The following is a 27,365-nucleotide window of genomic DNA, read 5'->3' as shown; positions in this document are numbered from 1 at the left end:
CAGCCTGACACCAAATGATGTCAGAAGACGGGCAGCGCAAAATGTGTGCATGGCCAAGGGCTAACCTAACAGCGCAGGCTCCGGGACAGATTAAAACAACGCTGAGGAGGCGGCGCACGGCGCCAAGGGGGTAAAAATGATGGCTGTGCTGCGTCACACGACAAAGGAAAGTTCCACCTACCGGACGGTTTAACGCTGTGAGGGGACACATTTCATAACTGTTAGGTTCCGCATGTGCAAGGACCATAATTAAAAGAGCTAAGTTTACCTTTTCCAGCATTAGTGCTGTACACAATGGCTCTTTCAGCTACAAACGCCTGGGGGGGGGGGGGTTAAAGGTTTCCTTTCAACTTGCTCGAGTGCAGGCTTCGGCCTACACTCCGCTCCCCCTGCTCCTCCTGCTGACCCTGGGCTCCAACACCGCCAGTTGGGGCCCGGTACTGCTAGCTGCACAGAGAAAAACACCTCGCCAATGTGTCAGTGGGGTTCAGCACCGCCAGCTGTTCCCCTGCTGTGCAGCCGGCATCGTGTCCTGCGACCGCCACGCAGACACAACAGACCCAAAGCTGCCGCCAGTGCAGGCTTCGGCCTACACTCCCCTCCCCCTGCTCCTCCTCCTCCTGCTCCTCCTCCTGCTGTCCCTGGGCTCTAACACACCGCCAGTTGGGGCCCAGATGTGCTAGCTGCACAGAGAAAAACACCAGCCAATGTGTCAGTGGGGTCCAGCACCGCCAGCTGTTCCCCTGCTGTGCAGCCGGCAACGTGTCCTGCAAAAGCCACGCAGACACAAGAACTGAAATTGAAGGGAACCTGTCCCCCCTCCCCCAGGCGTTTTTACGTTATCCAGCCACCTTGTACAGCGGTAATGCTGCATGTGTGCAAGGTGGCTCAGAAACGTATCCTCCTCGCACATGTGGAACTGAAAACACGTCTGAAATGTGTCCTCTGTGTGACCATTTAACCGTCCCGGTGGTGTGACTTTCCTTTGTAATGACACGCTGCAACCCCCTTGGTAGCGCTGCCCGTCTTCTGGCATCATTGTTTGGCTGGCTGCGCCTCTGCGGCCGCCCTGACCCACACAACGCCCCTCGTTGTCTTAGTTATTGGGACTGCGAGGGTGTGATTGATGGGCATGATCAGTGCATCAGTTCGCCTGTCCCTCATCTCCTTCCGCCTTCTGCGGACTGTGCGGCTTCATGGCCGTGGCATGCGATAAGGGATCAGATGACGCCGCACAGTCTGAAGCGGGTGTAAGGACCCGAGTGTGAGAGGCGAACATATGTGCTGCGCCAGGCCCTGAATCCCAGCCCCGCAGTGTTTTAACAATGTTAAGACACTGCGGGGCTGGGATTCATGGTCATCGCGAAACGCACCGGCCGACATTAAATGATGCCAGAACATGGGCAGCGCTAACAGCGCTAGGCCAGGGGATAACACGACAGCGCAGACTCCTGTACAGCAAATAACAACGCTCAGGAGGCTGCACCCAGCACCAAGGTGGGATTCTTGACATCTGTGCTGCGTCTCATTACAAAGGGAACTCGCGCCTCCAACACAGTTTGACTGTATAAAGGGCTAAATGTTATACGTGTTTCACTCAGCGTGTGCAAGGAGCGAAATTAAAAGAGCAACCTTTGACTTGTGCAGCACTACTGCTGCATAAGCTGTGGCTCTTCTACTTTGTAACCCCTGAGGGGGGGTTAAAGGTTACCTTTGAAATTGGTTCAATTAGGCTTCGGCCTACACTCTGCTCCCCCTGCAGAGCCCTGGGCTCCAACACCGCCAGTTGGGGCCCGGTACTGCTAGCTGCACAGAGAAAAACACCAGCCAATGTGTCAGTGGGGTTCAGCACCGCCAGCTGTTCCCCTGCTGTGCAGCCGGCAACGTGTCCTGCAACTGCCACGCAGGCACAACAGACCCAAAAGCTGCCGCCAGTGCAGGCTTCGGCCTACACTCTGCTCCATCTCCTCCTCCTGCTGACCCCGGGCTCCAACACCGCCAGTTGGGGCCCGGTACTGCTAGCTGCACAGAGAAAAACACCAGCCAATGTGTCAGTGGGGTTCAGCACCGCCAGCTGTTCCCCTGCTGTGCAGCCGGCATCGTGTCCTGCAAAAGCCACGCAGACACAAGAACTGAAATTGAAGGGAACCTGTCCCCCCTCCCCCAGGCGTTTGTACGTTTTAAAGGCCACCTTGTACAGCGGTAATGCTGCATGTGTGCAAGGTGGCTCATAAACGTATTCTCCTCGCACATGTGGAACTGAAAACACGTCTAAAATGTGTCCTCTGTGTGACCATTTAACCGTCCCGGTGGTGTGACTTTCCTTTGTAATGACACGCTGCAACCCCCTTGGTAGCGCTGCCCGTCTTCTGGCATCATTGTTTGGCTGGCTGCGCCTCTGCGGCCGCCCTGACCCACACAACGCCCCTCGGTGTCTTATTCATTGGGACTGCGAGGGTGTGATTCATGGGCAGGATCAGTGCATCAGTTCGCCTGTCCCTCCTCTCCTTCCGCCTTCTTCGGACTGTGCGGCTTCATGGCCGTGGCATGCGATAAGGGATCAGATGACGCCGCACAGTCTGAAGCGGGTGTAAGGACCCGAGTGTGAGAGGCGAACATATGTGCTGCGCCAGGCCCTGAATCCCAGCCCCGCAGTGTTTTAACAATGTTAAGACACTGCGGGGCTGGGATTCATGGGCATCGCGAACCGCACCGGCCGACATTACATGATGCCAGAAGATGGGCAGCGCTAACGGCGCTAGGCCAGGGGATAACACGACAGCGCAGACTCCTGTACAGCAAATAACAACGCTCGGGAGGCTGCACCCAGCACCAAGGTGGGATTCTTGACACCTGTGCTGCGTCTCATTACAAAGGGAACTCTCGCCTCCATTACACAGTTTGACTGTATAAAGGGCTAAATGTTATACGTGTTCCATTCAGCGTGTGCAAGGAGAAAAATTACAAGAGCAACCTTTGACTTGCGCAGCACTGCTGCTGCATAAGCTGTGGCTCTTCTACTTTGTAACCCCTGAGGGGGGGTTAAAGGTGACTTTTGAAATCGGTTCAATTAGGCTTCGGCCTACACTCTGCTCCACCTGCAGAGCCCGGGCTCCAACAACGCTAGTTGCTGTCCGGAAGTGCTGGCTGCACAGAGCCAAACACCTCGCCAATGTGTCAGTGGGGTCCAGCACCGCCAGCTGTTCCCCTGCTGTGTAGCCGGCAACGTGTCCTGCAAAAGCCACGCAGACACAACACACCCAAAGCTGCCGCCTGTGCAGGCTTCGGCCTACACTCCCCTCCCCCTGCTCCTCCTCCTCCTGCTCCTCCTCCTGCTGTCCCTGGGCTCTAACACACCGCCAGTTTTTGCCCAGATGTGCTAGCTGCACAGAGAAAAACACCAGCCAATGTGTCAGTGGGGTCCAGCACCGCCAGCTGTTCCCCTGCTGTGCAGCCGGCAACGTGTCCTGCAAAAGCCACGCAGACACAAGAACTGAAATTGAAGGGAACCTGTCCCCCCTCCCCCAGGCGTTTTTACGTTATCCAGCCACCTTGTACAGCGGTAATGCTGCATGTGTGCAAGGTGGCTCAGAAACGTATTCTCCTCGCACATGTGGAACTGAAAACACGTCTGCAATGTGTCCTCTGTGTGAGCATTTAACCGTCCCGGTGGTGTGACTTTCCTTTGTAATGACACGCTGCAACCCCCTTGGTAGCGCTGCCCGTCTTCTGGCATCATTGTTTGGCTGCCTGCGCCTCTGCGGCCGCCCTGACCCACACAACGCCCCTCGGTGTCTTATTTATTGGGACTGCGAGGGTGTGATTGATGGGCAGGATCAGTGCATCACTTCGCCTGTCCCTCCTCTCCTTCCGCCTTCTTCGGACTGTGCGGCTTCATGGCCGTGGCATGCGATAAGGGATCAGATGACGCCGCACAGTCTGAAGCGGGTGTAAGGACCCGAGTGTGAGAGGCGAACATATGTGCTGCGCCAGGCCCTGAATCCCAGCCCCGCAGTGTTTTAACAATGTTAAGACACTGCGGGGCTGGGATTCATGGGCATCGCGAACCGCACCGGCCGACATTACATGATGCCAGAAGATGGGCAGCGCTAACGGCGCTAGGCCAGGGGATAACACGACAGCGCAGACTCCTGTACAGCAAATAACAACGCTCGGGAGGCTGCACCCAGCACCAAGGTGGGATTCTTGACACCTGTGCTGCGTCTCATTACAAAGGGAACTCTCGCCTCCATTACACAGTTTGACTGTATAAAGGGCTAAATGTTATACGTGTTCCATTCAGCGTGTGCAAGGAGAAAAATTACAAGAGCAACCTTTGACTTGCGCAGCACTGCTGCTGCATAAGCTGTGGCTCTTCTACTTTTTAACCCCTGAGGGGGGGTTAAAGGTGACTTTTGAAATCGGTTCAATTAGGCTTCGGCCTACACTCTGCTCCACCTGCAGAGCCCGGGCTCCAACAACGCTAGTTGCTGTCCGGAAGTGCTGGCTGCACAGAGCCAAACACCTCGCCAATGTGTCAGTGGGGTCCAGCACCGCCAGCGGTTCCCCTGCTGTGTAGCCGGCAACGTGTCCTGCAAAAGCCACGCAGACACAACACACCCAAAGCTGCCGCCTGTGCAGGCTTCGGCCTACACTCCCCTCCCCCTGCTCCTCCTCCTCCTGCTCCTCCTCCTGCTGTCCCTGGGCTCTAACACACCGCCAGTTTTTGCCCAGATGTGCTAGCTGCACAGAGAAAAACACCAGCCAATGTGTCAGTGGGGTCCAGCACCGCCAGCTGTTCCCCTGCTGTGCAGCCGGCAACGTGTCCTGCAAAAGCCACGCAGACACAAGAACTGAAATTGAAGGGAACCTGTCCCCCCTCCCCCAGGCGTTTTTACGTTATCCAGCCACCTTGTACAGCGGTAATGCTGCATGTGTGCAAGGTGGCTCAGAAACGTATTCTCCTCGCACATGTGGAACTGAAAACACGTCTGCAATGTGTCCTCTGTGTGAGCATTTAACCGTCCCGGTGGTGTGACTTTCCTTTGTAATGACACGCTGCAACCCCCTTGGTAGCGCTGCCCGTCTTCTGGCATCATTGTTTGGCTGCCTGCGCCTCTGCGGCCGCCCTGACCCACACAACGCCCCTCGGTGTCTTATTTATTGGGACTGCGAGGGTGTGATTGATGGGCAGGATCAGTGCATCACTTCGCCTGTCCCTCCTCTCCTTCCGCCTTCTTCGGACTGTGCGGCTTCATGGCCGTGGCATGCGATAAGGGATCAGATGACGCCGCACAGTCTGAAGCGGGTGTAAGGACCCGAGTGTGAGAGGCGAACATATGTGCTGCGCCAGGCCCTGAATCCCAGCCCCGCAGTGTTTTAACAATGTTAAGACACTGCGGGGCTGGGATTCATGGGCATCGCGAACCGCACCGGCCGACATTACATGATGCCAGAAGATGGGCAGCGCTAACGGCGCTAGGCCAGGGGATAACACGACAGCGCAGACTCCTGTACAGCAAATAACAACGCTCGGGAGGCTGCACCCAGCACCAAGGTGGGATTCTTGACACCTGTGCTGCGTCTCATTACAAAGGGAACTCTCGCCTCCATTACACAGTTTGACTGTATAAAGGGCTAAATGTTATACGTGTTCCATTCAGCGTGTGCAAGGAGAAAAATTACAAGAGCAACCTTTGACTTGCGCAGCACTGCTGCTGCATAAGCTGTGGCTCTTCTACTTTGTAACCCCTGAGGGGGGGTTAAAGGTGACTTTTGAAATCGGTTCAATTAGGCTTCGGCCTACACTCTGCTCCACCTGCAGAGCCCGGGCTCCAACAACGCTAGTTGCTGTCCGGAAGTGCTGGCTGCACAGAGCCAAACACCTCGCCAATGTGTCAGTGGGGTCCAGCACCGCCAGCTGTTCCCCTGCTGTGTAGCCGGCAACGTGTCCTGCAAAAGCCACGCAGACACAACACACCCAAAGCTGCCGCCTGTGCAGGCTTCGGCCTACACTCCCCTCCCCCTGCTCCTCCTCCTCCTGCTCCTCCTCCTGCTGTCCCTGGGCTCTAACACACCGCCAGTTGGGGCCCAGATGTGCTAGCTGCACAGAGAAAAACACCAGCCAATGTGTCAGTGGGGTCCAGCACCGCCAGCTGTTCCCCTGCTGTGCAGCCGGCAACGTGTCCTGCAAAAGCCACGCAGACACAAGAACTGAAATTGAAGGGAACCTGTCCCCCCTCCCCCAGGCGTTTTTACGTTATCCAGCCACCTTGTACAGCGGTAATGCTGCATGTGTGCAAGGTGGCTCAGAAACGTATTCTCCTCGCACATGTGGAACTGAAAACACGTCTGAAATGTGTCCTCTGTGTGACCATTTAACCGTCCCGGTGGTGTGACTTTCCTTTGTAATGACACGCTGCAACCCCCTTGGTAGCGCTGCCCGTCTTCTGGCATCATTGTTTGGCTGGCTGCGCCTCTGCGGCCGCCCTGACCCACACAACGCCCCTCGGTGTCTTATTTATTGGGACTGCGAGGGTGTGATTGATGGGCAGGATCAGTGCATCACTTCGCCTGTCCCTCCTCTCCTTCCGCCTTCTTCGGACTGTGCGGCTTCATGGCCGTGGCATGCGATAAGGGATCAGATGACGCCGCACAGTCTGAAGCGGGTGTAAGGACCCGAGTGTGAGAGGCGAACATATGTGCTGCGCCAGGCCCTGTATCCCAGCCCCGCAGTGTTTTAACAATGTTAAGACACTGCGGGGCTGGGATTCATGGGCATCGCGAACCGCACCGGCCAACATTAAATGAGGTCAGAAGATGGGCAGCGCTAACAGCGCTAGGCCAGGGGATAACACGACAGCGCAGACTCCTGTACAGCAAATAACAACGCTCAGGAGGCTGCACCCAGCACCAAGGTGGGATTCTTGACATCTGTGCTGCGTCTCATTACAAAGGGAACTCGCGCCTCCAACACAGTTTGACTGTATAAAGGGCTAAATGTTATACGTGTTTCATTCAGCGTTTTCCAGGAGCGAAATTAAAAGAGCAACCTTTGACTTGTGCAGCACTACTGCTGCATAAGCTGTGGCTCTTCTACTTTCTAACCCCTGAGGGGGGGTTAAAGGTTACCTTTGAAATTGGTTCAAGTAGGCTTCGGCCTACACTCTGCTCCCCCTGCAGAGCCCGGGCTACAACACCGCTCGTTGCTGTCCGGAAGTGCTGGCTGCACAGAGCCAAACACCTCGCCAATGTGTCAGTGGGGTCCAGCACCGCCAGCTGTTCCCCTGCTGTGCAGCCGGCAACGTGTCCTGCAAAAGCCACGCAGACACTTGCTCTTGTACCTTCTGCTCCACATCCTGGTTCCAGTACCGTCAGCTGGTTCCGGGCAGAGCCTTTGGCTTAGGTGCCTCCCTCTGGGTATCCGAGTTCCACCAACGTCAGGTGGTCCTTGGTAGTGCTTTCAGGCACGGGTACCTCCTGCTTAGTAACCGGGTTCCAGTAACGTCAGCTGGTCCTCGGTAGTTCCATTGGCTCTTGGACCTTCGGCTACCCATCCGGGTTCCAGCACCGTCAGCTGGTTCTCGGCAGTGTCTTTTGCTCTTGTACCTTCTGCTCCCCATCCTGGTTCCAGTACCGTCAGCTGGTTCCGGGCAGAGCCTTTGGCTTAGGTGCCTCCCTCTGGGTATCCGAGTTCCACCAACGTCAGGTGGTCCTTGGTAGTGCTTTCAGGCACGGGTACCTCCTGCTTAGTAACCGGGTTCCAGTAACGTCAGCTGGTCCTCGGTAGTTCCATTGGCTCTTGGACCTTCGGGTAGCCATCCGAGTTCCAGTTCCATCAGCTGGTTCTCGGCATTTTCTCAGCCTTCTTGTACCTTCTGCTACATTTCCAAGTTCAAGAGACTAAACACAATGACCCGGAAGAACACCCCTAAGATGACGACGACACCAGAGACGACAACCACCGTGATGACGACGACCCTGGAGACGATGACCCTGAAGACCACCCCGATGACGACGACCCCGGAGACCACCCCGATGACGACGACCCCGGAGACGACGACCCTGGAGACGACGACGACCTGGAAGACCGAGAAGCAGAAGAACAAGAGGCTGCAGAACAAAGAGCAGAAGGACATTAAGCATAACACAAAATATCAGAGCAAAAAAATATTATGTAAATTATAAGCAGAAGAAGACTAAGCAGTGTATGGGGGTGAGTCCGTTCCTCCTCGTGGTGCCCCTGGATAAAGCCTGATGCTGCAGGCCAAACTGAACGCGGACAAATGTAACTGGTTTGTGACAGGCAGAACGGAAGGTGTAATCTTCAAACTTTTATAGATAACAACTACGGGAATGCCTGTCACAAATAAGAATATGATGAAGAAGTTGAATATGATGAAGATAATAGTAAAATAAAAAGAATATGAACAATGTAACCCAAAAAATAATAGGTAGAAGATGAAGAAGAAGATGAATAAGGTGAAGAAGTTGATGTCAAAGAAGCTGATGATGAGGATAATTAAGAAGAAAGCGTGGGAGAAGTAAAAAAGAAGGTGAAGGGCGTGGAAGTAGTGAAACATCAATATCTGACATAAAAAAAAAAAAAAATAACATAGTCAAATTCTTTCTAACGCCGAACTTCATAAAAAAAAATTAAAAATCCTGCTATTCTATTACATTGGGCTAAACCTCTGTCCCTTTAATATCTCCGCCACGTCCCCCAATACATCCTACATTATTCTTAGTTGTTTTCCTTCATGTAGAATGAACCTACAAGTTTATAAAGGGTTTATTTTAATTCCGATATTTTCGTCCCATTGACTTGCATTGGGATCGGGTATCGGTATCGGATTGGATCCGATATTTTGACGGTATCGGCCGATACTTTCCGATACCGATACTTTCCGATATCGGAAAGTATCGCTCAACACTAATCTTCGGGAACAGCCCTTCCCCTGCTGTCGCTATATATGGCCTTAGACATTCAGCCAGAGAGGGTGAAGCGAAGTATGGATCGGATGTAAGATCTTTTGTGGAAAAGGATTTCTATGTAGATGATTGCCTGAAATCCACACCCACAGAGGAGTCGGCAGTCAGTCTCCTGAAAATGGCACAAGAAATGCTCGCTTCATCCAATTTGAGGTTGCACAAAATTGCTTCCAACAGCCAGAAACTAATGGCAGCCTTTCCCTCTCAAGATTACTCAACCGATTTAAAAGACTTGGATTCAAGCACGGACTCCCTTCCCATGCAGCGGAGCCTGGGTTTACTCTGGGATTTGAAAAAGGATGCATTCACCTTCCAGATCAGCGAAGAAGAGAAACCCTTCACGCATAGAGGCGTCCTGTCCATTGTGAACAGCTTGTACGATCCTCTGGAATTTGTAACCCCTGTGACTATCCAAGGTAAAATGATGTTGAGAGACTTCACCCGAGAGACGTCCGATTGGGATGATCCGCTTCCCAGCGAAAAAAGAGACTTGTGGGTAAGATGGAAGAACTCTTTAGAAGCCTTGTCAAGTCTCTACATGGCACGACCATATGCTTCTGTGCCATCAACAGAAATCAAGATGCAAAGGCTTTGTATCTTCTGCGATGCCTCAACCAAAGCAATTGCGGCAGTGGCATATTTGAAAACAACTGACATCAATGAACAATGCCACGTAAGGCTTGTTATGAGCCGGACAAAACTGGCCCCACTCCGTGAACACACAGTACCCAGACTGGAACTCTGTGCAGCTGTGCTAGCAGTAGAGTTAGCTGAGCTTATCTCGACAGAAATGGACCTGGAAATCAAAGAAGTCGAGTTCTACACTGACAGCAAGGTAGTGCTGGGGTACATTTGCAATGAAACTCGTCGCTTCTATGTCTATGTCAGCAATTGGGTGCTAAGGATCAGGAGACCCACCGAACCTAAACAGTGGCACTATGTGTCCACAAACCACAATCCTGCGGACCACGCAACCAGATCCGTTGAAGCAAGTCACCTTAAGGACACGACCTGGTTTACTGGCCCTACATTCTTATACCGTTCGACGCCATACATGGACGAGTCAAACATCTTTGAACTGGTAGATCCAGAAGCAGATGAGGAAATCCGCCCTCAGGTATCCGTTCTACGTACGGTGACAATCACCTCAAATCCCACCATTTCAATAAGTTCTCAACTTGGAACTCGCTTGTTCGTGCCCTCGTTTGTTTGATTCATGTGGCTCGGTCCTATAAGTCAACGTCACCCGCCATTCAGAAACCTTGCAAGGGTTGGCATCACTGCAAGCTTGCATTTACCGTTCCAAACATGGAAAATGCCAAGAACGTTATAATTCACACCATACAACGTGAGTGTTATGCCAAAGAATTAGATAACCTCAATAAAGGCCAACCTGTTTTTAGAGATAGTGTCTTGAAGAAGCTTGATCCAATCATTGACCAGGATGGGCTGTTAAGAATTGGAGGTCGTCTTCAAGAAGCTGAAGTGGAATTTGGGGAGAAACACCCTATAATAATTCCTGGACATCATCATGTCACGACCCTGCTTGTGCAACACCACCACGTCTTGGTGAAACATCAGGGCCGACTGTTTACCGAAGGAAATCTACGAACTGCTGGACTATGGATAGTCGGAGCAAAGCGATGCGTGAGTAAACTCATTTACAATTGCGTGATTTGTCGCAAACTCCGTGGCGGGACTCAAAAGCCGAAGATGGACAATCTCCCACCAGACAGACTTAGTACAGAACCTCCTTTTACCAACGTCGGACTGGACGTATTCGGGCCATGGTCTGTGGTTGCACGGAACACTAGAAGAGTCCAGGCCAATGCCAAACGCTGGGCGGTTATGTTCACCTGTATGTCCATCAGAGCAGTCCACATCGTAGTAATTGAGTCCATGGACACTTCAGGGTTTATAAATGCACTCCGACGCTTCATCGCCATCAGAGGTCCCGTGAAGCACATTCGCTCCGATAGAGGTACCAACTTCATAGGAGCAGTGAAAGAACTTCAAATTCCTTCCAACCTAGACACCACCAGTGTGGAAAGATACCTGAGTGAGCAGGGGTGTACCTGGACTTTCAATCTGCCACACTCTTCTCACATGGGAGGTGATTGGGAGAGGATGATAGGAATGGCACGCAGAATCCTTGATTCCATTCTCTTGCAAGCAGGTAACGCAAGACTCACACATGAAAGTTTGACCACATTCCTGGCAGAAGTTTCGGCCATCATTAATGCCAGACCATTGACTTCGCTTTCTAGTGACTCTGAGGATCCGACCATTCTCACTCCTGCCATGTTACTTACTCAGAAAGCCAGCGTTCTCAGTGCTCCACCTGGAGAATTTAGCAACAAGGACCTTTACAGACGGCAATGGAGACAAGTCCAAAGTCTCTCCAATACCTTTTGGGACAGATGGAGGAAGCAGTACCTCTCCACCTTACAACCAAGGAAGAAGTGGCAGACCGACAGACCAAACATCAAAACCGGTGATGTCGTTCTCATGAAAGACAGCCAGTCTACCGTAATGAGTGGCCACTAGGCCTCATCACTAAAGTATTCCCAAGCAAAGATGGGAAGGTCCGTAAGATCGAGGTCAAAGTAGGCAAGTCTGGGGAAAGTAAACTATTCCTCAGACCGGTGGCGGAACTTGTCTTACTGTTTTCGCCAAAGGAACCTGTAGGTGGCATCGGTTGATGCCAAGCGGGGAGTGTTCTGCCCTTCCTAATGAAGGACAGGGGTTCGTCCAAGCATTAAAGTTTCACTGCTATAGTTTTGGTTTTGCTGTGTTATAGCACCACCCAGTGGTGGATACATTTATTACCTGTGTTTTTCTTAGTAATCATTAGAGTGTTGCATTCTGGGTTGCACCAAAGCATCATGGGATAGGGGAATCCCCCATTTTTCTCTCTGTGTATTTTCCTGTACACTCGTGTTAATCTGCTGTGTTGGAACTACTTCACTTACTTACCACCCTGGTTAGTTTATCCGGTAAGATTGCTATCCCTGTTCTTGCAATATAGTGTTCTATAGAATGTGATTACTGTATAGCAACTAGTACCTGGGAAATCTATTATCTGTCAGTTACTGTATGTAGTTGCATGTAGAAGTTGCATCATCCTGTATGCTTTCCCTGCTAGTTATAAGTATCAGTTGTGCTGTTATTTGCCCAATACTTACCCAAATCATTTGTATTCTTATAGTTTTACCGCATTTCAATACCTGTTACCAATAAACAAGTTAGACTACAGAAAACAGTCTGCTTATTTCGGAAGACAGAAGTGGTTTATGCTGTATGTTGGATCACACACCGTATCAACGTGTATGAAGACAGAACATGCAACTAGGAGTTGCACATAACATACTCATCTCACCGCTGACCTCTCTTGCTGCTTTTTTTTGGTTCTCTTCTTTCTGCCATCACGTGCCACATCTCCAGCCTCTTCACTATATGCCACACTCCCAGCCATGTACAACTTTATGATGTGCCATTAATTCCGGTATGGATACGGATATAAGTCCTGGCCTAAAGTGAAAAGGCCAGAAATATGGAGTGACCAACGACATAAAAGAGAAGACATGACAGCTAGGTGAGTATTGGATAAAAAAAGCCCCTCAAGCCCTTTCCTTTCAGCTTCTGTGTTTCACATCTCCAAGACTTCTGTTTGTGTCCCAGCCCTGGAGGTCAGTGCTTGTAAAAATGTTGCAACGCTAACATCACAACCGTATAACCAAAGAGGCCAGAGTAGTGGCAGAAAGAAGAGAATTGGATGGCGAGGTAGGAAAAGCAGTGGAAAGCGGAGGACCACATGGAGAGGTGTGTGGTGGCTGGGGGAAAGAAGAGGTCCAGATGGAGAGGCTGGAGGAGCATAAGAAAGAACAGGACCTGATGATGAGCAGAAGGGCATGGGGGAGAAGAGGAATGGATAGAGAGGCTGGAGACGCGACAGAAAGAAGAGGACCGGATGGCAAGCATTGGGTCGGCTGGGGCACAAAAAAGAGGACCAGATGGAAAGCAGCAGGTGGCCAGCGAGGATGGGATGAAGAAGCTGCAGAAGCAGCGGAAAGAAAAATACCAGATGGTGAGCATGGGGGCAGCAGGGGCAGTGAGTATTGTTAAAAAAATTAAATACATAAAAATAACACCTTTAAGGCGCCGCTACTGTTCACCATTTGGACCTTTTCTTTCTACCACTGCACACCGCACCTCCAAGACTTCCAGTTGTTTCCATGACTCGGTGACCTTTTGCGACATTGAGGTTGCAAAAAGCTCCAAGGACTGGACACAGCCTTAAGTCATGTCCTGTAGTGAGGAGAAGTTGTTATGCTATGGTTAACTACAACATAAAATGTAGCATGAGGCTCGGGACAGACACATCTGTATGTCTCTCTGACCCAGCACTTGCATATATTCCCTTCCCTTTGGTGCCACGCATTACCTTTACCTGCAGTAACACATTGTTTGGGGCTGAATAGTGGTGGAGGCGCTCTGGTTTGTGTTCCGCTCCGACACTGCACAGTCCCTCCCGAACGTCAACATATTCTGTGACAAAAGATGGCAAGTGATTCTGATAATGGCTTATTGTCGGGGGTTGCTGCACCTGACACCATGTGAGCGGTACTACAGCAAAAGTTAGGACAGAGCGCTTGAAATTTGACAAATGAGAACGAGTATTGAGCTGATTCCCAGAACTCTGAATCTGCAAAATGGTCGCCTTCTGAATCTACAAGCAATAATAAAGCCTTCATCTTATAATGGATTTCACACACTTCTCCTTCAGATTGACAATAAACACAATTTTCTCCCAGCAAGACATTTTCTCTCTCTATTCATTTTTTTTTTAATAGCAAGAAAATAGAAATGAACGGTGATTCTAAGCAAAATCCGAGCAGTGATGATTTTTATTCCTTTAGACTTGAATGGAATAAATCATATTGTAGTAAGAATAAGCAAAATCATTGAACAGAAGGGGGAAAAGTAACAATACAAAGTAAGAAAATGTGATTAAACAATGCAACAAACTAAATAAATAGTGTTTTTTTTTTTTAAATAAAAAAATACTAAATGTAAGTAAAAAAAATGACAGTAAATTATCAGTTCTATCTATTTACATAGAATAAACATCAATATTATATATATACAGTGGGTACGGAAAGCATTCAGACCCCTTTAAATTTTTCACTCTTTATTTCATTGCAGCCCTTTAGTAATTTCAAAAAAGGTCATTTTTTCACATTAATGTACACTCTGCACCCCATCTTGCCTAAAAAAAGTATTCAGACCCTTTGCTCAGTATTGAGTAGAAGCATCCTTTTGAGCTATTACAGCCATGAGTCTTCTTGGGAATGATGCAACAAGTTTTTCACACCTGGATTTGGTGAACCTCTGCCATTCTTCCTTGCAGATCCACTCCAGTTCCGTCAGGTTGGATGGTGAACGTTGGTGGACAGCCATTTTCAGGTCTCTCCAAAGATGTTCAATTGGGTTTAGGTCAGGGCTCTAGCTGAGTCAGTCACGAATGATCACAGAGTTGTTCTAAAGCAACTCCTTTGTTATTTTAGCTGTGTGCTTAGGGTCATTGTCTTGTTGGAAGGTGAACCTTCAGCCAAGTCTTAGGTCCAGAGCACTCTGGAAGAGGTTTTCATCCATGATATCTCTGTACTTGACAGCATTCATGTTTTGTTCAATGACAACCAGTCATCCTGTCCCTACAGCTGAAAAATACACTCATAGCATGATGCTGCCACCACCCTGTTTCACTGTTGGGATTGTATTGGGCAAGTGAAGAGCAGTGCCTCGTTTTCTCCATTCTTACTCTTAGAATTATCACCAAAAAGGTCTATCTTTGTCTCATCAGACCAGAGAATCTTATTTCTCATAGTCTGGGAGTCCTTCATGTGTTTCTTAGCAAACTCTATGCAGGCTTTCATATGTCTTGCACTGAGGAGAGGCTTCCGTTGGGCCACTCTGCCATAAAGGCCTGACTGGCGGAGTGCTACAGTGATAGTTTACTTTGTGGACCTTTCTCCCATCTCCCTACTGCATCTCTGGATCTCTGGAATGTGGGAAAAGGACCTGCAAACACATGACCGTAGGTCATGGGGAGAGGGGGCGGGGCCTAGCGCAAATCTGCCAGAGACAGCTGAGCGCACAGCAGATACCTGAGGTACGAAGGAGAATTGTAACCACGGGACACCAGGGAGGGAAGGGCGCAAGGGAAGAATAGTCAGGCCAGGGTCAGAAAAGCCGGGATGGACGAGGAAGTCCCGAATCAGAAGACAAATAGCAAAACCCTAAGACACAGCCAAAGTCAGAAGCCAAAAAAGCAGGCGAGGTACAGAATCAGTAGGCAAAATCACAATGGGGAACAAGGCAGGTCAGAACCAAACAGGTCAGAACCAAACATACAGAAGAGGATTCAGGCACAAAGCCACAGGCACACGGGGGTCGACGTACTTAGCCGAGGGCAGAAGTATAACCGACAACGCCTAGATCCACAAAGAGGCTATAAAAAGCCTCACTGAAACCAAAGGGAGGCTCCCAAAATTAACCCCAGTTACTCCAGATCTAAGCATCCCAGACAAACCATGACAGTACCCCTTTCTCAATGGGGGCTACAGGACCCCCAGGCTTCTCAGAATGCCTGGTATGAAAAGCCCAAACTAGACGGTCTGCGTGCCCCAAACGAGCAGGCACCCAAGACCAATCCTTTGGCTCATAACCCTTCTAATGCACTAAGTACTGCAATGATCTGCGGACCATGCGGGAATCCACAAAGTGTCCCACCTCATACTCCATGTTTCCCTCCACCAGCAATGGGGAAGGAACTGATCCCAGATCTTCCATCACAGAACCCAAGGGTTTCAACAGAGACCTATGAAACACATCATGAAGCTTCAACGACGCCGGGAGTTGCAAACGATAGGCCACAGGATTAATCACCTCAATAACCTCATAAGTAGGGTTGAGCGAAACGGGTCGGCCATTTTCAGAAGTCGCAGACTTTTGGCAAAGTCGGGTTTCATGAAACCCGACCCGACCCCTGTGTGGGGTCGGCCATGAGGTCGGCGATCTTCTGAATCTGGTATTGGAATTCCGATACCGAGTTCCGATATGTTTGCGATATCGGAACTCGGTATCGGAATCCACATTTAAGTGTAAAATAAAGAATTAAAATAAAAAATTTTGATATGCTCACCTCTCCGACGCAGCCTGGACATCGCCGCTGGTAACCGGCATCTTCCATTCCTAAGAATGGCACTTGAAAGACCTTTCGATGACATCACGGCTTGTGATTGGTCGCGGCGGCCCACGTGACCGCTGAGTGACCAATCACAACAAGCCGTGACATAATTCTCAGGTCCTAAATTCCTCATTCTAGGAATTTAGGCCATGAGAATTACGTCACGGCTTGTGATTGGTCGCTGAGCGGTCACGTGGGCCGCCGCGACCAATCACAAGCCGTGACGTCATCGAAAGGTCCTTCACGCGCTGATTCTTAAGAAGGAAGGCTGCCGGAAAGAAGCAGGGTGCGTCCGAGGGTGAGTATATGCCTAATAGGAACATACTCACCCTCGGCTTCTTTCCGGCAGCCTTCCTTCTTAAGAATGAGCGCGTGAAGGACCTTTCGATGACGTCACGGCTTGTGATTGGTCGCGGCGGCCCACGTGACCGCTCAGCGACCAATCACAAGCCGTGACTGTTGTGAACTCTGTGTTCAGGCTCCCTCTTGTGGTCACTGGTGGTATGGTGTAACTTTTGCTTTGGGCTCCCCCTGGTGGCTTTGCCTGTTATCCTGCTGGTCTCTGGCTATCAGCTGGTTCGTTATCCTCTGGGAGGTTCCTATATAGCTCTGTTTTACTTCCACTTGTTGCCGGCTGTCGATGTAATCAGTGCTACTCAGATTCCTTCTGACTACCTTGCTCCCAGTCCATCCAGGATAAGCTAAGTTTTGTTTGCTCATTTTTTGATCAGCAGTGTTTATCATGTTTTCTGTTCCAGCTTGCTAAAATGTAATTCCCTCGCTTGCTGGTTGCTCTAGTGGGCTGAGTTTCTCCCCACACACCGTTAGTTGGTGTGTGGGTTCTTGAAATCTCAGGATGGATATTTTGTAAGGGTTTTTTATTGATCGCATAGACCCCTGCTCTATTTTCTGCTTTCTAGTACTAGTGGGCCTCTTTTGCTGAATCTGATTTCATCCCTATGTATGTGCCTTCTTCTTACTTCACCGTTAATATTTGTTGGGGGCTTCTATATCTTTGGGGATTATTTCTCTGGAGGCAAGCGAGGTCTTTCTTTCTCTTTAGGGGTAGCTAGTTCCTCAGGCTGGCTCGAGACGTCTAGGAATTTTTTAGGCACGTTCACCGGCTACCTCTAGTTGTTTTGGATAGGTTCAGATTTGCGATCAGTCCAGTTACCATCTCCCTAGAGCTCGTCCTTAGTTTAATCACTTGCTGATCTATTTGTGATCCTCAGCCACTAGGGATCATAACAGTACAGCCGGCCTGAAAGTGTTAATTGCATGGCAGAAGCAGGAGAAAAGAAGCCTTGAGAAATTTTTTTTTTCTTTTTTCTTGTTGTTGCCGTGTGTCTAGCTGCTGTGCTAGCTTCTCTCCTCCTCTTAATCTTGGTGTGGCTCTGAGTTCAGCTGCTGACATGGATGTCCAGAGCTTGGCTTCCAGTCTGGATCATCTTGCTGCTAGAGTTCAGAGTATTCAGGATTTTGTTATTCACAGTCCTATGTCTGAGCCTAGGATACCTATTCCGGAGTTGTTTTCTGGAGATAGATCTAGGTTCCTAAATTTTAAGAACAATTGTAAGTTGTTTCTTTCTTTGAATCCTCGTTCCTCTGGTGATGCCGTTCAGCAAGTTAGGATTATTATTTCCTTTTTGCGTGGTGACCCTCAAGATTGGGCCTTCGCATTGGCGCCAGGGGATCCTGCATTGCTCAGTGTGGATGCGTTTTTTCTGGCCCTTGGATTGCTCTATGAGGAACCTAATCTTGAGAACCAGGCTGAAAAAGCGTTATTGGACCTCTCACAGGGGCAAGATGAAGCAGAGGTGTACTGCCAGAAATTTCGGAAATGGTCGGTGCTTACTCAGTGGAATGAGTGTGCCCTGGCTGCAAATTTCAGAGAAGGTCTTTCTGAAGCCATTAAGAATGTCATGGTGGGGTTCGCTACGCCTGCAGGTCTGAATGAGTCAATGACTCTGGCCATTCAGATTGATCGGCGGTTGCAGGAGCGCAAACCTGTGCACCATTTGGCGGTGTCTTCTGAACAGACACCTGAATCTATGTGACAGAATTCTGACTAGAAGTGAACGGCAAAATTATAGACGGCAAAATGGGTTGTGCTTTTACTGTGGTGACTCAGCTCATGTTATCTCAGCATGCTCTAAGCGCAAAAAAAAGGTTGATAAATCTGTCACCATTGGTACTTTACAGCCTAAGTTCATTTTGTCTGTTACCCTGATTTGTTCCCTGTCATCTTACCCGGTTAATGCCTTTGTAGATGTATAGGTGTCCAGACTAGCAGGGGATACCGTGTCTGGACACCTATACACGCCACCACGGCCATTACAGCCATTCGTCCACAATTTTTCAGCGCATAGGACAGGCGCAGTCCACCGTGTATCTTTGACACGTGTTGTCATCAGCCATTTTTCCATTCTTGCAGTACGTAACTGATGAAGGTCCGGACATAGGACCGAAACGTTTTGTGTACTACATTAAATTGACACGAGCATTAAGTTGAGTGCCAGGTTTCTTCTTTACCTTCAGTCTTTCAGTCCTTTATGCACGACATCTTCCGTGAATATCTGGATAAGTTTATGATTGTGTATCTGGATGATATTCTGGTTTTTTCGGATGATTGGGAGTCTCATGTTAAGCAGGTCAGGATGGTCTTTCAGGTCCTGCGTGACAATGCTTTATTTGTGAAGGGCTCAAAATGTCTTTTTGGAGTCCAGAAGATTTCTTTTTTTGGGTTTCATTTTTTCTCCTTCTACTATTGAGATGGACCCAGTCAAGGTTCAGGCTATTCATGACTGGACGCAGCCTACATCGGTTAAGAGTCTTCAGAAGTTCTTGGGTTTTGCTAATTTTTACCGTCGCTTCATAGCTAATTTTTCTGGTGTTGTTAAGCCTTTGACGGATTTGACCAAGAAAGGTTCTGATGTGACTAATTGGTCCTCTGCGGCTGTGGAGGCCTTTCGGGAGCTGAAGCGCCGGTTTTCTTCGGCTCCGGTCTTATGTCAGCCAGATGTCTCACTTCCCTTCCAGGTGGAGGTTGATGCTTCCGAGATTGGAGCGGGGGCTGTTTTGTCGCAGAGAAGCTCCGATGACTCTGTGATGAAGCCATGTGCTTTCTTTTCAAGAAAGTTTTTGCCTGCCGAGCGGAATTATGATGTCGGTAATCGGGAGTTGTTGGCTATGAAGTGGGCATTTGAGGAGTGGCGACATTGGCTCGAGGGAGCTAAGCATCGTGTGGTGGTCTTGACTGATCACAAGAATTTGATTTATCTCGAGTTGGCCAAGCGGCTGAATCCCAGACAGGCTCGTTGGTCATTGTTTTTCTCTCGTTTTGATTTCGTGGTTTCGTACCTGCCTGGTTCGAAGAATGTGAAGGCTGATGCTCTTTCTAGGAGTTTTGTGCCTGACTCTCCTGGAGATTCAGAGCCGGCTGGTATTCTTAGAGAAGGGGTGATTTTGTCTGCCATCTCCCCAGATTTGAGACGTGTGCTGCAAGAGTTTCAGGCGGATAGACCTGATCGCTGTCCACCGGAGAGACTGTTTGTCCCGGATAGATGGACCAACAGAGTCATCTCCGTGGTTCATTCTTCGGTGTTGGCGGGCCATCCTGGAATATTTGGTACCAGAGACTTGGTGGCCAGGTCTTTTTGGTGGCCTTCCTTGTCGCGGGATGTGCGTTCCTTTGTGCAGTCTTGTGGAATTTGTGCTCGGGCTAAGCCTTGCTGTTCTCGAGCCAGTGGTTTGCTGTTACCTTTGCCTGTCCCGAAGAGGCCTTGGACGCACATTTCCATGGATTTTATTTCAGATCTCCCTGTCTCTCAGAGAATGTCTGTCATCTGGGTGGTGTGTGAACGTTTTTCTAAGATGGTCCATTTGGTGCCCTTGCCTAAGTTGCCTTCCTCCTCCGAGTTGGTTCCACTGTTTTTTCAAAATGTGGTTCGTTTGCACGGGATTCCTGAGAACATTGTTTCTGACAGAGTATCCCAGTTTGTGTCTAGATTTTGGCGGACCTTTTGTGCTAAATTGGGCATTGATTTGTCTTTTTCGTCAGCCTTCCATCCTCAGACGAATGGCCAAACCGAGCGAACTAATCAGACCTTGGAGACTTATTTAAGATGTTTTGTTTCTGCTGATCAGGACGACTGGGTTACTTTTTTGCCGTTGGCCGAGTTTGCCCTTAATAATCGGGCTAGTTCTGCTACTTTGGTTTCTCCTTTCTTTTGTAATTCGGGGTTTCATCCTCGTTTTTCCTCGGGTCAGGTGGAGCCTTCTGACTGTCCTGGAGTGGATGTTGTGGTTGATAGGTTGTATCAGATTTGGAATCATGTGGTGGACAATTTGAAGCTGTCTCAAGAGAAGGCTCAGCTCTTTGCCAACCGCCGTCGCTGTGTGGGTCCCCGACTTTGCGTTGGGGACTTGGTGTGGTTGTCTTCTCGCTTCGTTCCTATGAAGGTCTCCTCTCCTAAGTTCAAGCCTCGGTTTATCGGTCCTTATAAGATTCTGGAAGTCCTTGGCCCTGTGTCATTTCGTCTGGACCTCCCAGCATCATTTGCTATTCATAATGTGTTCCATCGCTCGTTGTTGCGGAGGTATGTGGTGCCTGTGGTTCCTCCGGTTGAGCCTCCTGCCCCGGTGCTGGTTGAGGGAGAATTGGAATACGTGGTGGAGAAGATCTTGGATTCTCGTATTTCTAGACGGAGGCTCCAGTATTTGGTTAAATGGAAGGGTGTTGTGAATTTGGATTCTGGGCTCCCCCGGTGGCTACTGGTGGAATTGAACTGGTGTCTTCATCTTCTCTGTTCACCTGTTCCCATCAAGATGTGGGAGTCGCTATATAACCTTGCTGCTCTGTTAGTTGCTTGCCGGTCAACTATGTTATCAGAAGCCTCTCTGTGCTTGTTCCTGCTCCTAGACAACTACTAGATAAGTTGGGGAGGTTCAGACACGCACTGCGCATGTCCACGGACCCCAGGCCCCCAGTGGGACCAAATCAGAAGACTGTCATGATCTCAATGGCAAGAGAACATAGCATAAGCATATATAGGAACTAGCTCTTGGAAGATGGGAACTGAGCTGACCATGAACTAAACCTAACGCACATCTCGATGGATTTTATTTCAGATCTGCCTGTTTCTCAGAAGATGTCATACCTACCGGGTTCTAAGTGTGTTTTTGGGGTACAGAGGATTTCCTTTTTGGGATATATTTTTTCCCCCTCTTCCATTGAAATGGATCCTGTCAAGGTTCAAGCTATTTGTGATTGGACGCAGCCCTCTTCTCTTAAGAGTCTTCAGAAATTTTTGGGCTTTGCTAACTTTTATCGTCGATTTATTGCTGGTTTTTCGGATATTGCTAAACCATTGACCGATTTGACTAAGAAGGGTGGGGTTCCCTGTGCCTGCGGGTCTGAATGAGTCCATGACAATGGCTATTCAGATCGATAGGCGTTTGCGGGAGCACAAACCAGTGCACCATCTGGCGGTGTCCACTGAGAAGTCGCCAGAGAGTATGCAGTGTGATAGAATTCTGTCCCGAAGCGAGCGGCAGAATTTTAGACGGAAAAATGGGTTGTGTTTCTATTGTGGTGATTCTACTCATGTTATATCAGCATGCTCTAAGCGCACTAAAAAGCTTGGTAAATCTATGGTGGTGTTATGAGTTAATGCCAGAGTTTTAAAGTAATTTCTGGATGGTGTTTTTGGATAGGGTTTTCAGCTGACCATGAAAGTGTCCTTTCTGTCTTCTGCTATTTAGTAAGTGGACCTCAAATTTGCTAAACCTATTTTCATACTACGTTTGTTATTTCATCTCAACTCACCGCCAATACATGTGGGGGGCCTCTGTCTCCTTTCGGGGTATTTCTCTAGAGGTGAGCTAGGACTAATATTTTCCTCTGCTAGTTTTATTTAGTCCTCCGGCTGGTGCTGGGCATCTAGAATCAACGTAGGCATGCTACCCGGCCACTGCTAGTTGTGCGTTAGGTTTAGTTCATGGTCAGCTCAGTTCCCATCTTCCAAGAGCTAGTTCCTATATATGCTTATGCTATGTTCTCTTGCCATTGAGATCATGACAGTCTTCTGATTTGGTCCCACTGGGGGCCTGGGGTCCGTGGACATGCGCAGTGCGTGTCTGAACCTCCGCCTCGCAGTGTCGTCTAATGTAATCCCACCGCGGGCCCGGGATCCGTGGCCATGCGCAGTGCACATCCTCGCCTCCCACCCCCCTCCCCACGGCCCCCCCAGACCGCGCGGCGTCACGGCCGCGGCATGCTATTAGGGATCAGCTGATGGCGCACAGTCTGAAGAAGGCGCAGGGAGACGAGTGCGAGGCGGAGGTTCAGACACGCACTGCGCATGTCCACGGACCCCAGGCCCCCAGTGGGACCAAATCAGAAGACTGTCATGATCTCAATGGCAAGAGAACATAGCATAAGCATATATAGGAACTAGCTCTTGGAAGATGGGAACTGAGCTGACCATGAACTAAACCTAACGCACAACTAGCAGTGGCCGGGTAGCATGCCTACGTTGATTCTAGATGCCCAGCACCAGCCGGAGGACTAAATAAAACTAGCAGAGGAAAATATTAGTCCTAGCTCACCTCTAGAGAAATACCCCGAAAGGAGACAGAGGCCCCCCACATGTATTGGCGGTGAGTTGAGATGAAATAACAAACGTAGTATGAAAATAGGTTTAGCAAATTTGAGGTCCACTTACTAAATAGCAGAAGACAGAAAGGACACTTTCATGGTCAGCTGAAAACCCTATCCAAAAACACCATCCAGAAATTACTTTAAAACTCTGGCATTAACTCATAACACCACCATAGATTTACCAAGCTTTTTAGTGCGCTTAGAGCATGCTGATATAACATGAGTAGAATCACCACAATAGAAACACAACCCATTTTTCCGTCTAAAATTCTGCCGCTCGCTTCGGGACAGAATTCTATCACACTGCATACTCTCTGGCGACTTCTCAGTGGACACCGCCAGATGGTGCACTGGTTTGTGCTCCCGCAAACGCCTATCGATCTGAATAGCCATTGTCATGGACTCATTCAGACCCGCAGGCACAGGGAACCCCACCCTTCTTAGTCAAATCGGTCAATGGTTTAGCAATATCCGAAAAACCAGCAATAAATCGACGATAAAAGTTAGCAAAGCCCAAAAATTTCTGAAGACTCTTAAGAGAAGAGGGCTGCGTCCAATCACAAATAGCTTGAACCTTGACAGGATCCATTTCAATGGAAGAGGGGGAAAAAATATATCCCAAAAAGGAAATCCTCTGTACCCCAAAAACACACTTAGAACCCGGTAGGTATGACATCTTCTGAGAAACAGGCAGATCTGAAATAAAATCCATCGAGATGTGCGTTAGGTTTAGTTCATGGTCAGCTCAGTTCCCATCTTCCAAGAGCTAGTTCCTATATATGCTTATGCTATGTTCTCTTGCCATTGAGATCATGACAGTCTTCTGATTTGGTCCCACTGGGGGCCTGGGGTCCGTGGACATGCGCAGTGCGTGTCTGAACCTCCCCAACTTATCTAGTAGTTGTTTAGGAGCCGGAACAAGCACAGAGAGGCTTCTGATAACATAGTTGACCGGCAAGCAACTAACAGAGCAGCAAGGTTATATAGCGACTCCCACATCTTGATGGGAACAGGTGAACAGAGAAGATGAAGACACCAGTTCAATTCCACCAGTAGCCACCGGGGGAGCCCAGAATCCAAATTCACAACAGAAGGGCTATGGTCAGGAGGATAATTCTTGGGTTGTCGCCTCTGATGTTCATGCAGCCGATTTGGTTCGTGCCTTCCATGTGGCTCATCCTGATCGCCCTGGTGGTTTTCATGAGGGTTCGGTGACCCCTCCTCAAGGGGGGTACTGTTGTGAACTCTGTGTTCAGGCTCCCTCTTGTGGTCACTGGTGGTATGGTGTGACTTTTGCTTTGGGCTCCCCCTGGTGGCTTTGCCTGTTATCCTGCTGGTCTCTGGCTATCAGCTGGTTCGTTATCCTCTGGGAGGTTCCTATATAGCTCTGTTTTACTTCCACTTGTTGCTGGCTGTCGATGTAATCAGTGCTACTCAGATTCCTTCTGACTACCTTGCTCCCAGTCCATCCAGGATAAGCTAAGTTTTGTTTGCTCATTTTTTGATCAGCAGTGTTTATCATGTTTTCTGTTCCAGCTTGCTAAAATGTAATTCCCTCGCTTGCTGGTTGCTCTAGTGGGCTGAGTTTCTCCCCACACACCGTTAGTTGGTGTGTGGGTTCTTGAAATCTCAGGATGGATATTTTGTAAGGGTTTTTTATTGATCGCATAGACCCCTGCTCTATTTTCTGCTTTCTAGTACTAGTGGGCCTCTTTTGCTGAATCTGATTTCATCCCTATGTATGTGCCTTCTTCTTACTTCACCGTTAATATTTGTTGGGGGCTTCTATATCTTTGGGGATTATTTCTCTGGAGGCAAGCGAGGTCTTTCTTTCTCTTTAGGGGTAGCTAGTTCCTCAGGCTGGCTCGAGACGTCTAGGAATTTTTTAGGCACGTTCACCGGCTACCTCTAGTTGTTTTGGATAGGTTCAGATTTGCGATCAGTCCAGTTACCATCTCCCTAGAGCTCGTCCTTAGTTTAATCACTTGCTGATCTATTTGTGATCCTCAGCCACTAGGGATCATAACACGTGACGTAATTCTCATGGCCTAAATTCCTAGAATGAGGAATTTAGGACCTGAGAATTACGTCACGGCTTGTTGTGATTGGTCGCTCAGCGGTCACGTGGGCCGCCGCGACCAATCACAAGCCGTGACGTCATCGAAAGGTCTTTCAAGCGCCATTCTTAGGAACGGAAGATGCCAATTACTACCAGGGCGCGTCGGAGAGGTGAGTATATCAATATTTTTTATTTTAATTCTTTATTTTACACTTAAATATGGATCTCAGGGCCTGAAGGAGAGTTTCCTCTCCTTCAGACCCTGGGAACCATAGTATCCCATTGCACTGCATTGGGTTTCGCGTTTCGGCCGACCCCGACCCCGACTTTTTTATAGGATCGGCCGATTTCACTCGACCCGACTTTTGAGAAAGTCGGGTTTCATGAAACCCGACCCGATCCTATAAAAATAAAAGTCGCTCAACCCTACTCATAAGGACCGATAAACTTTGGAGCCAACTTTGACGATGGTACCCTGAGACTCATGTTCAGAGTGGAAAGCCACACCTTGTCACCGAGCTGTAACACCTGACCCTTGATTCTTTTTCTATCTACAAAAAATATATGCTTCCCCTGAGCCCTGGAGATATTACGCCGGACCTCCAAACACAAATTACTGAGCCTACTGATGCACCCCTCTGCCCCAGGACACCGAGAATCCAATCGAGAGAATCCTCTGAAATGAGGGTTAAACCCATAATTGATCAGAAATGGGGATTTCCCAGTGGATTGATTAACTTGATTGTTAAACGCAAATTCCGCTAGGGGCAAAGCATCACACCAGTCATCCTGCAAAACAGAAGTTAAACACCGAAGGATCTGTTCAAGGGATTGATTGGTATGCTCAGTTTGGCCGTTACTTTCAGGATGATATGCTGAAGAGAAAGACGGGGAGATACCCAACTTCTTACAAAATGCCCACCAAAATTTAGCCACAAATTGCACCCCCCTGTCAGACACCACATTCAATGGCACACCATGCAATCATACGACATGTTGAAGAAAACATTTGGACAAGGTTTCCGCCGAAGGTAAGGCTGTTAAAGGTATGGAATGAGCCTGTTTGGAAAACTGTTGTAACCATGGCATCCCCAGTACAAGCCATTCTCCTTAACCCTAGAACGCATACCTGGGGCCTCGCAGGCCTGCCAGGTTACTTGTTTTCTATTTTCTGTAAAAGTACTTTAGTTAGAATTTTGAAAATCTAGGTAATCCTCAGGTATATAGTTGTTAGTAATTTCCAGTTATTCATATATTTTTATGTTACAGACATTTCGGTATAACAACCTTTTTTTGGGACTACCCCATATTCACGCACCTGGGGCCTTTTAGGCCTGTACTAGGTTTACATGTGATACTCAGTCTTTTTGTCTGTATTGTTGCTGGGGAAGAACTTTTATGACTCTGCTATTGCTGGGAAGAGTGTGGATTCTGCATGACAACATGGTCATGTGATCTTGGAAGGGAGGCTCCCTCACAAAGTCATGTGTCTCTGACCTCATGGCAGGTCTTTTTGTCCTAATTGCTGGAGAGACTTTGGAGGAAGAAGTCAGCTTTCTTTTGTCTGGAAATAGAAACTTTCTGAGCTCCAAAACCAGAGGCTTCTACTGCACTACAAGAAAGTGATCTGTTGAAGGTAAGAGGAGGGGGGCTGCACTTTACCAGCGTTATATCGCTTGGTGTGCTGGGACCCTAACAAAGAGTCTTATCACATACTGTTTACAGTGCACAAGCCTGATTGTAATATATATTTTTTTCTTTTTAGTTTACTGACATCTAAAATTACAATGGCACAGTCTACTTCCAGGGGATTGACTGACCATGAAATCGAGGAGATTGTTTTCAATAGTGATGAAGAAAGTGAAATTTCTTTGTCTGATGAAGAGTATATGCCACCAGCTAATGTATCAACTTCATCATCCAGCGATTCTTCAGATGATGAAGAAGTAGTGGATCCAGCAGAACGTTCAAATAGAACATCTAAAACAAATATTTTTTGGAACAGTACTGCTGCGGTTCCTGCACGTACCCCATCACATAACATTATTAGAGTTGCTCAAGGAGCTGTCGGAATTCCCCAATTCATGTCCAAAAGAGATGTTTTCTGTAAATTTGTTTCGGATGATATTGCAGATGAGGTAGTTTTGTGTACTAACGTAGAAGGAAAACGTATCGCGTCAGGAAGAAAAAAAACATGGAAAAATATAACTAAAGAGGAACTATATGCTTATATTGGCCTTACTCTTCTGGCAGGGTCGACAAAATCATACCATGTTCCAATCAGAGTTATTTCAGAACCCATTTGCAGATCCACACTACAAAGCTACTATGTCCATCAATAGATTTGAGGGTATTCGGAGATGCCTTCGTTTTGATGAAAAGAGAACTCGCCCTGTGAGGTTGGC

The sequence above is a fragment of the Ranitomeya variabilis genome, chromosome 1, assembly GCF_051348905.1.
Source record: "Ranitomeya variabilis isolate aRanVar5 chromosome 1, aRanVar5.hap1, whole genome shotgun sequence".
Taxonomy (NCBI): Eukaryota; Metazoa; Chordata; class Amphibia; order Anura; family Dendrobatidae; genus Ranitomeya; species Ranitomeya variabilis.
The sequence above is the reverse complement of the archived record's forward strand: the minus strand, read 5'-3'. Positions refer to the sequence as shown.